This window comes from Littorina saxatilis, linkage group LG9 (genome assembly GCF_037325665.1).
Source record: "Littorina saxatilis isolate snail1 linkage group LG9, US_GU_Lsax_2.0, whole genome shotgun sequence".
In the NCBI taxonomy this organism is placed as follows: domain Eukaryota; kingdom Metazoa; phylum Mollusca; class Gastropoda; order Littorinimorpha; family Littorinidae; genus Littorina; species Littorina saxatilis.
In genome coordinates, this window is record NC_090253.1 from 36311871 (window position 1) to 36319370 (window position 7500).

General features: G+C 44.1%; 1 protein-coding gene across 1 annotated transcript in view; it reads left to right on the plus strand.

Moving 5' to 3' along the window:
* The first annotated feature begins 3556 nt into the window (after positions 1-3556).
* LOC138975937 (RIMS-binding protein 2-like) overlaps positions 3557-7500 on the plus strand; it is a 208044-nt gene continuing 204100 nt past the window's right edge. Inside the window, exon 1 of the mRNA XM_070348709.1 lies at positions 3557-3667. The gene's annotated coding sequence lies outside the window, so the exon portion shown is untranslated. The remainder of the gene's footprint in view (positions 3668-7500) is intronic.

Sequence of the window (7500 nt, forward strand, 5' to 3'; positions counted from 1 at the left end):
TTCGTGTACACTACATTGGGGTGTGCACGTTAAAGATCCCACGATTGACAAAAGGGTCTTTCCTGGCAAAATTGTATAGGCATAGATAAAACAATGTCCACCAAAATACCCGTGTGACTTGGAATAATAGGCCGTGAAAAGTAGGATATGCGCCGAAATGGCTGCGATCTGCTGGTCGATGTGAATGCATGATGTATTGTGTAAAAAATTCCATCTCACACGGCATAAATAGATTCCTGCGCCTTGAGTCCGAGTCTGGAGATACGCGCGCGATAGAAGACTTCATATATATAATCACGTGACCCATAAACCCATCGCCTGTAATTAGATCATACTATTACCGCTTCAGTTCTGAGACATCCTGCTTGCTGGCGCGCGCGCAGAGAAAAAAATTCCCTCTTTATCTTCGCTTCTGATGCTCATCCTATTGTTGTTGGCACTCGGGTTTGTTTGTTTGTTTGCTTAACGCCCAGCCGACCACGAAGGGCCATATCAGGGCGGTGCTGCTTTTGACATATAACGTGCGCCACACACAAGACAGAAGTCGCAGCACAGGCTTCATGTCTCACCCAGTCACATTATTCTGACACCTGACCAACCAGTCCTAGCACTAACCCCATAATGCCAGACGCCAGGCGGAGCAGCCACTAGATTGCCAATTTTAAAGTCTTAGGTATGACCCGGCCGGGGTTCGAACCCACGACCTCCCGATCACGGGGCGGACGCCTTACCACGAGGATTGGAACTCGGGTAACAGGGAGCGAAGGGCAGTGCCCCACCTAGTGATCGAGTGCCACAACCCAGACTTTTCCCTTAATATATACATAGGTTTTAAACTCCTGCTTCCGGATTATACAAAACACATTAAAACATGTATTAAACAATGGCGACTGGACGTGAGAGGGAACAATAAAGAGACCAAAAAGCAATGTACTCACGTTAAAATGACGAACACGGAACGAATAACAGCGACGTTTCGACCTAAGGGTCTTCTTCAGGCACAAAAACACAAAAATACACACACAAAAAAGAAGAAGAAAGACGATAGAACAAATGAAGAGAAGAATAACTGACAAAACAACTGCACTGCACAAACCAACAAATGACAAAGACACAACACTTCGAATTAACCTAAAATAAATCTCATAACAAAATAATTGTAATCATTTTTTTTTTTACAGGAATGTATATGTTTCTGTGTTTGTTTTTGTTTTAATACAAAAAAAACCGTGATCAAATAATCAGAACTCTTTCAAAATATTCTGAATAAAATATATTAAATGCAATAACTTTTGTTTTTTTTTAATTCAAATAAATGTTTTAGTTTGACTGCATTTGAATAGAAACTGAATTCTGATGAAAGCAGTTACTGTAAAGTCATTTGAAGTCACATGATAAAAATCACATGGTTTAGTTGAGCAGACCAAAAAGTGCAGAGCTAAAATATGTGTATGAATCTGTGTGAAAATCCAGTCCGTTTGTCCACAGGGATGCTAGGAAGCAGTCAAATGGGGTCGCTCAATCTGCTCAAATCCAGTCAAATGGGGTCGCACGGGCCGACAAATGGGGACGTCCCCGTTTGTCGGAAGCGTCCCCATTTGACTGCTCTCCAGTGACAATCGTCCCCATTTGTCGGTAAAACCACCTACACACACACACACACACACACACACACACACACACACACACACACACACACACACACACACACACACACACACCACGACCCTCGTCTCGATTCCCCCTCTATGTTAAAACATTTAGTCAAAACTTGACTAAATGTAATAAGATAAATTCAGGTTTAGTGTATACATAGAGCACACCATCAGACAACATACAACATAACACGTAAGAACGTCAAACCGTGAAGTTCCTTGCATGCACAGCAACAATACTACCAATCAACATCACTGCAAGTTCATTTTGATCATTATTTTAAGACCTAAGTTAAGTCATGATGGATTAAGATAATAAATTAATCCATCATGACTTTACTCTTTTACGGGTTTTAGCTTGTAGTTTTTTTTTGCTTCGACTTTCTTGTGTTGACTGACTGCAGAGTGTGCTGGCCTGTTGTAGGCCTGAGATCTTTTTAAAGCCCGAGCACTCTCTTAAAGTCCGAGCACATTTTGATATGGAAGACCTAGCTAGCACTTAAAGGCACAGTAAGCCTCCCGTAAACCATCACAGAGCTCCCCGAGCGTCTTTCTGTCGAGCGTGAGAAATTTTCAAAGAATTTATTTTCGTGGACTTGGCCTGCTACAACAATGGCGCCTCGTTTTGGTGCTGGACGGCTGTTATGATACCGGAAATCACGCCCGGGCAGTAAGCCTCCCGTAAACCATCACAGATACTGTCAGGCTTTTACACACAGTACAAACACGCTTCCATTTGAACACTCACCGAAAGGGAACATCCTAGGTTCCCTACGTAAAGAGCGAGCAATTTTCAAAGAAATAATTTTTCGGATTGTCTCCATCTCAATCGGACCCATCCTGAACTCAGGTCAAAAATGAGTTACTTCCCTTCAACTGGCGATAGCCGTGGAGCGATGATTATCAGAATGATTCGGACCGTGGTGCGTTTTGGCGCTAGACCTAACTTTTAAAATCTAAATAATAAATTCTCAGCTTGTTACACAAACATTCTTAAATAATAAAAGAATTCTTTTTTCATCAAGACAAGATCAGTACAATTCGAAGTTTTGAAAGTTTGAAAAGCCCGAAAGCAGGGTCACGCAAGGTCGTGATTTTCATAGCAGACGACGGTTTATAGGCAGTCAAAAGCCATCGCTAGAGTTCTTATGAATCACATTCGTTTTTTTCGTGAAAAGTCAGAGGTACATAACGTGCTATTGCAGATAAGCTCACAGCGAGCCCCATTCAAATTACAAACTGACGACTGCATTGTGAAAAAGGGAAACTGGATCACACGGGTTCACGATGGCTCAGGAGTAAGATAAACCACGCAAAAATAAATTCTTTGAAAATTGCTCGCTCTTTACGTAGGGCACCTAGGATGTTCCCGTTTGGTGAGCGTTCAAATGGAAGGGTGTTTGTACTGTGTGTAAAAGCCTGACAGTATCTGTGATGGTTTACGGGAGGCGTACTGTGCCTTTAAACAAAAAATCCCTAACGCTATTTGCTTTTAAAGACCGTGCATTTTTGTGTGTAAAAATACAGCAACTCAGAAGGTGTATGAGCGTTTACAGTGACGTGATTACACGTAGAAATGTTTTGTAGGTTTTTATACTGTTTGTGTGTGTGTGTGGAGGGGGGGGGGTATGTGTGTGTGTGAATGTGTGTGCGTGCGTGCATGTGCGCGTTCATGAGTCTGTGTTAGTGTGTGTGTGCGCGCGTGTGTGTCTGTCTGTGAGTGTGTGTGCTGTCGTGTGCGCGTTCGTGTGTGATTGAGTGTTTGAATGCGCGCACGTGTGTTTGTACGCACGTACGTACACTTGTGTTTTAGCATGTATGTATGCGTGTACGTGTGAGTTCTTTGAACGTGCGATTGCTAAATCTCAAACAAACCTGACTGCAATTAATATTTCGCCCCGCAGAACGTTCATCTGTACGAAGAGAAAGAGGAGCTGGTGAACATAGTGAAGCAGGCAGCCAAGGAAAGACTACAACTGGAGCAGCAACTCGCCCACAGCAAGACCAAAGAGGTACGAGTTATCTCTCTTCCCGTCACACTTCTCTTCGTTCTCTTGTGTGTGTGTGTGTGTGTGTGTGTGTGTGTGTGTGTGTGTGTGTTTCTATCCGTCGCTCTCTGTGTCGACCTGTTCGTCCGTATATTTGTGTGTATACGTGTCTGCATCTCCTTATGGTTTAAACAATGTTTATTCATATTTACATGTTCAGGAAATGTACATCGACATAGGGTGAAGACAACAACAAGCCTACGGCTTATGGTGGTGTCTTCAAACACATTTACAATAAGAACATGGCAGACAAGCCCTTACACAGTAAATAAAAACAATCCGTAAATTTTACTCAAAATATTTACCACATTTAGGAGAGAAAAGAAAAGACGAAAAGAAGGTGAGAAAACACCAAAGAAAATAAAGTAAACACACATACACATCTAACCAGAAGAATGCGTAAAGGATAATAATCGGTGATTAAACAAATCAAGAACAAATATTTGGGGACAAGTATTCAGACCGGGGGAGGGGGAGAGGTGGAATAGAGAGAGAGAGAGAGAGAGAGAGAGAGAGAGAGAGAGAGAGAGAGAGAGAGAGAGAGAGAGAGAGAGAGAGAGAGAGAGAGAGAGAGAGAGAGAGAGAGAGAGAATCTGTGTTTGTCTAATTATTTCCAAACCGGTCAGTATTTTCAAAATGACTTTCGTTCACATCCCCTTCTAATAAAGTAACAATATTGATAAAACGATTGTGAAGCGTATAAATGGTATCCTGGCGATCTTGCAAATAAGTTGGGCATTCAAAAAAATAGTGGTCAACTGTTTCTGCACCAGTGCCGCATTCACATTCACTATCGTTACTTAAATGACAGATAACTAAATGATGTTTCAAATCACTAATCACGTATCTCCTTATCGCTCGGTTTATTTTGTTGCTGTTTTTCTGTCTGTCTGTCAGTCTGTATGTCTGTGTCTCCCTCTCAGTCAGTGCGAGTGTGTTTGTGTTTGTGTGTGTGTGTGTGTGTGTGTGTGTGTGTGTGTTTGTGTGTGTGTGTGTGTGTGTGTGTGTGTGTGTGTGTGTGTGTGTGTGTGTGTGTGTGTCAGTGAGCGTCAGTGGGTCTTTGTCTTTGTCTGCGTGTGTCTGTGTTGTTGTTGTTGTAGTTGGTCAGTGGTGGTGGTGGTAGCGGGGTGTGTGTGTCTGTGTATGTGTCTGTGTGTGTGTGTCCAAAACCCGCATCGCGGCCACCTTGCTCTAGAATTGCAACGTACCTCCGCCGCTCCCCCCCCCCCCCTTCTCTTCTTCATTCCTCTGTCATTTCCTCCCTCTTTTTGACAGAGAAACTTATCGTGAGAAGCGAATCAAAAGACAGGATGCCCTCTCAGTAACAAGGTTATCATTCCGCGTTACATTCCTCCTCCCAACGCCAACGCCGAAGAAAAATAACGGTTCACACCCCACGCACCCCCCCCCCCCTCCCCCCTACCGCTTCTCCTCCTCCCTCCTACCGCTTCTCCTCCTCCCTCCTACCGCTTCTCCTCCTCCTTCCTACCGCTTCTCCTCCTCCCTCCCCTTTCCTCACTCATCATCCTACACTCCCCTCCCCCCTCCCTTATCCCTTACCCCTGTACGTACCCCTCCCCTCTTCTTTTTCCCGTCTGTCCTTCGTGTTTTCAAATCGATAGTAAGGGGATTTTTGTTCGATTTTCTTCAGTGCCGGCAGAGCTTGTGCTAGGCTTGTCGCTTGCTCCTGACGAAGTCATTTGTTGCACTGTGGTTTTATGAGGCACAGGTACTGCGTATGAAGGTTGTTTTGTTTCAAGTTCTGCGGTAAATATTTGTTGTAGTTTCGGTGGTCTGTGAGAGGGATTGTTTTCTTACCAGGTTGCTGTCAACCCCAGCTTGTTTTTTGTGCATTCGGGCACACAAACACACACACACACGCTCATACACACACATAGACACACACACCCACACACACGCACACACACACACACACACAAACACACACACGCCACGTTTACACGAAGATAACGCCGCAGTAACAGGTATCTATACTTCCAGAACAAAAACCTAAACAGCAAATCCCTCGTAACCAGAACATGCATAACGCGATGACATTTATGCATGAAGAGATAGCACATGAAAGATTCAGCGGTGGGAAGACCAATTAACCTTCGACATTCGAGGACAGAGTAATGGCTGTTGGGGATGTAACAGCAGGAATCAGGCTCGACTCCCCTCTTGGTATTCATAGCTGTTTCCACAGAAAGCAGCCCCACCTAATTCCCTCTGATCCCCTCTCATGCCTTCTATTGGTCTGTCTTTTCTTCGTCAGCCCCCCCCCCCCCCCCCACCACTCCACACCCACCCCACACACACTCCTATCTCCACCTAGAGAGAAAGAGAAAAAATGATGTATTGATCTGTATAATTTTTTAGAACAGAGATTTTAGGCGTGCGTGCGTGCGTGTGTGTGTGTGTGTGTGCGTGCGTGCGTGCGTGCGTGCGTGCGTGTGTGTGTGTGTGTGTGCGTGCGTGCGTGTGTGTGTGTGTGTGTGTGTGTGTGTGTGTGTGTCTGCACGTGCCTGCGTGCCTGCGTGTGTGTTTGTGCATTTGCGTGCACATTTGTTTGTGGCCACCTGTATGCTGTTTGTCTTTCTGTGTCCACAATTCAAACTACTTTTTTCTTCGTTTCTTTACTGCGCAGAACATGAAGGAAAGAACTTCGCCTAAGCAGTATCAGCTCAGAAAGAGATTACTGGTGCTAGCGAAACAGGCACATCCATCGTTTTTCTTGTCGGAGTAAATCTAACACAGATCGATAGGGGTTACAATAATTTACATTGGTGCTGCAGCGGTTCTGTTAAAACATCGTTTATTTGTAGTTTTGTTTGCTTTCTCGATTTTTTTCTGATTTGATCCTGCGTTACTTTACTGTTTCTGTGCTGGTTGCAGTTCTATTATCTGCAGAAACAGGTGCATTCTGTGTGCATTTTGTGCGTGGTACAGTTTCTTTGTCTCTCTATGAGCGTTTTAGTGTGTGTGTGTGTGTGTGTGTGTGTGTGTGTGCGTGTTTCAGTGTGTGTGTGTGTGTCTGTGTGTGTGTGAGTGTGTGTGTGTGTGTTTCAGTGTGTGTGTGTTTCAGTGTGTGTGTGTTTCAGTGTGTGTGTGCGTGCGTGCATGCGTTTGTCTGTGTGTGTGTGTGTGTTTCAGTGTGTGTGTGTGTGTTTCAGTGTGTGTGTGTGTGTGTGAGTGTGTGTGTGTGTGTGTGTGTGTGTGTTTCTGTGTGTGTGTGTGTGTTCCAGTGTGTGTGTGTGTGTGTGTGTGTGTGTGTGTGTGTGTGTGAGAGAGTGTGTGACTGAGAGATAGAGACAAAGAGAGAGAAAACTAGAGAAGGAGAAAGAGAATCTGTCTGGTTATAACCTGATTTATTCTGTCTCGTCAATTTTGGCGTGATTTATTCTGTCTCGTCAATTTTGGCGTGATTTATTCTGTCTCGTCAATTTTGGCGTGATTTATTCTGTCTCGTCAATTTTGGCGTGATTTATTCTGTCTCGTCAATTTTGGCGTGATTTATTCTGTCTCGTCAATTTTGGCGTGAGTTATTCTGTCTCGTCAATTTTGGCGTGAGTTATTCTGTCTGGTCAATTTTGGCGTGATTTATTCCTTCCTGACGCGCCTGACAATATTGTTTGGCTGGGCAAATTTGTAATGAAACCACAAACACGCTTTTTGTCAATTGTGCTGCCAGAGTTTTACGTGGCAGAGACCTCATTTACTACGAGACTGAAAGGCGCTTGAAAACAAATACTTTATTGTGTTTGCTTCACGTAGAGAACGTGTGCCTTTGCTCCATG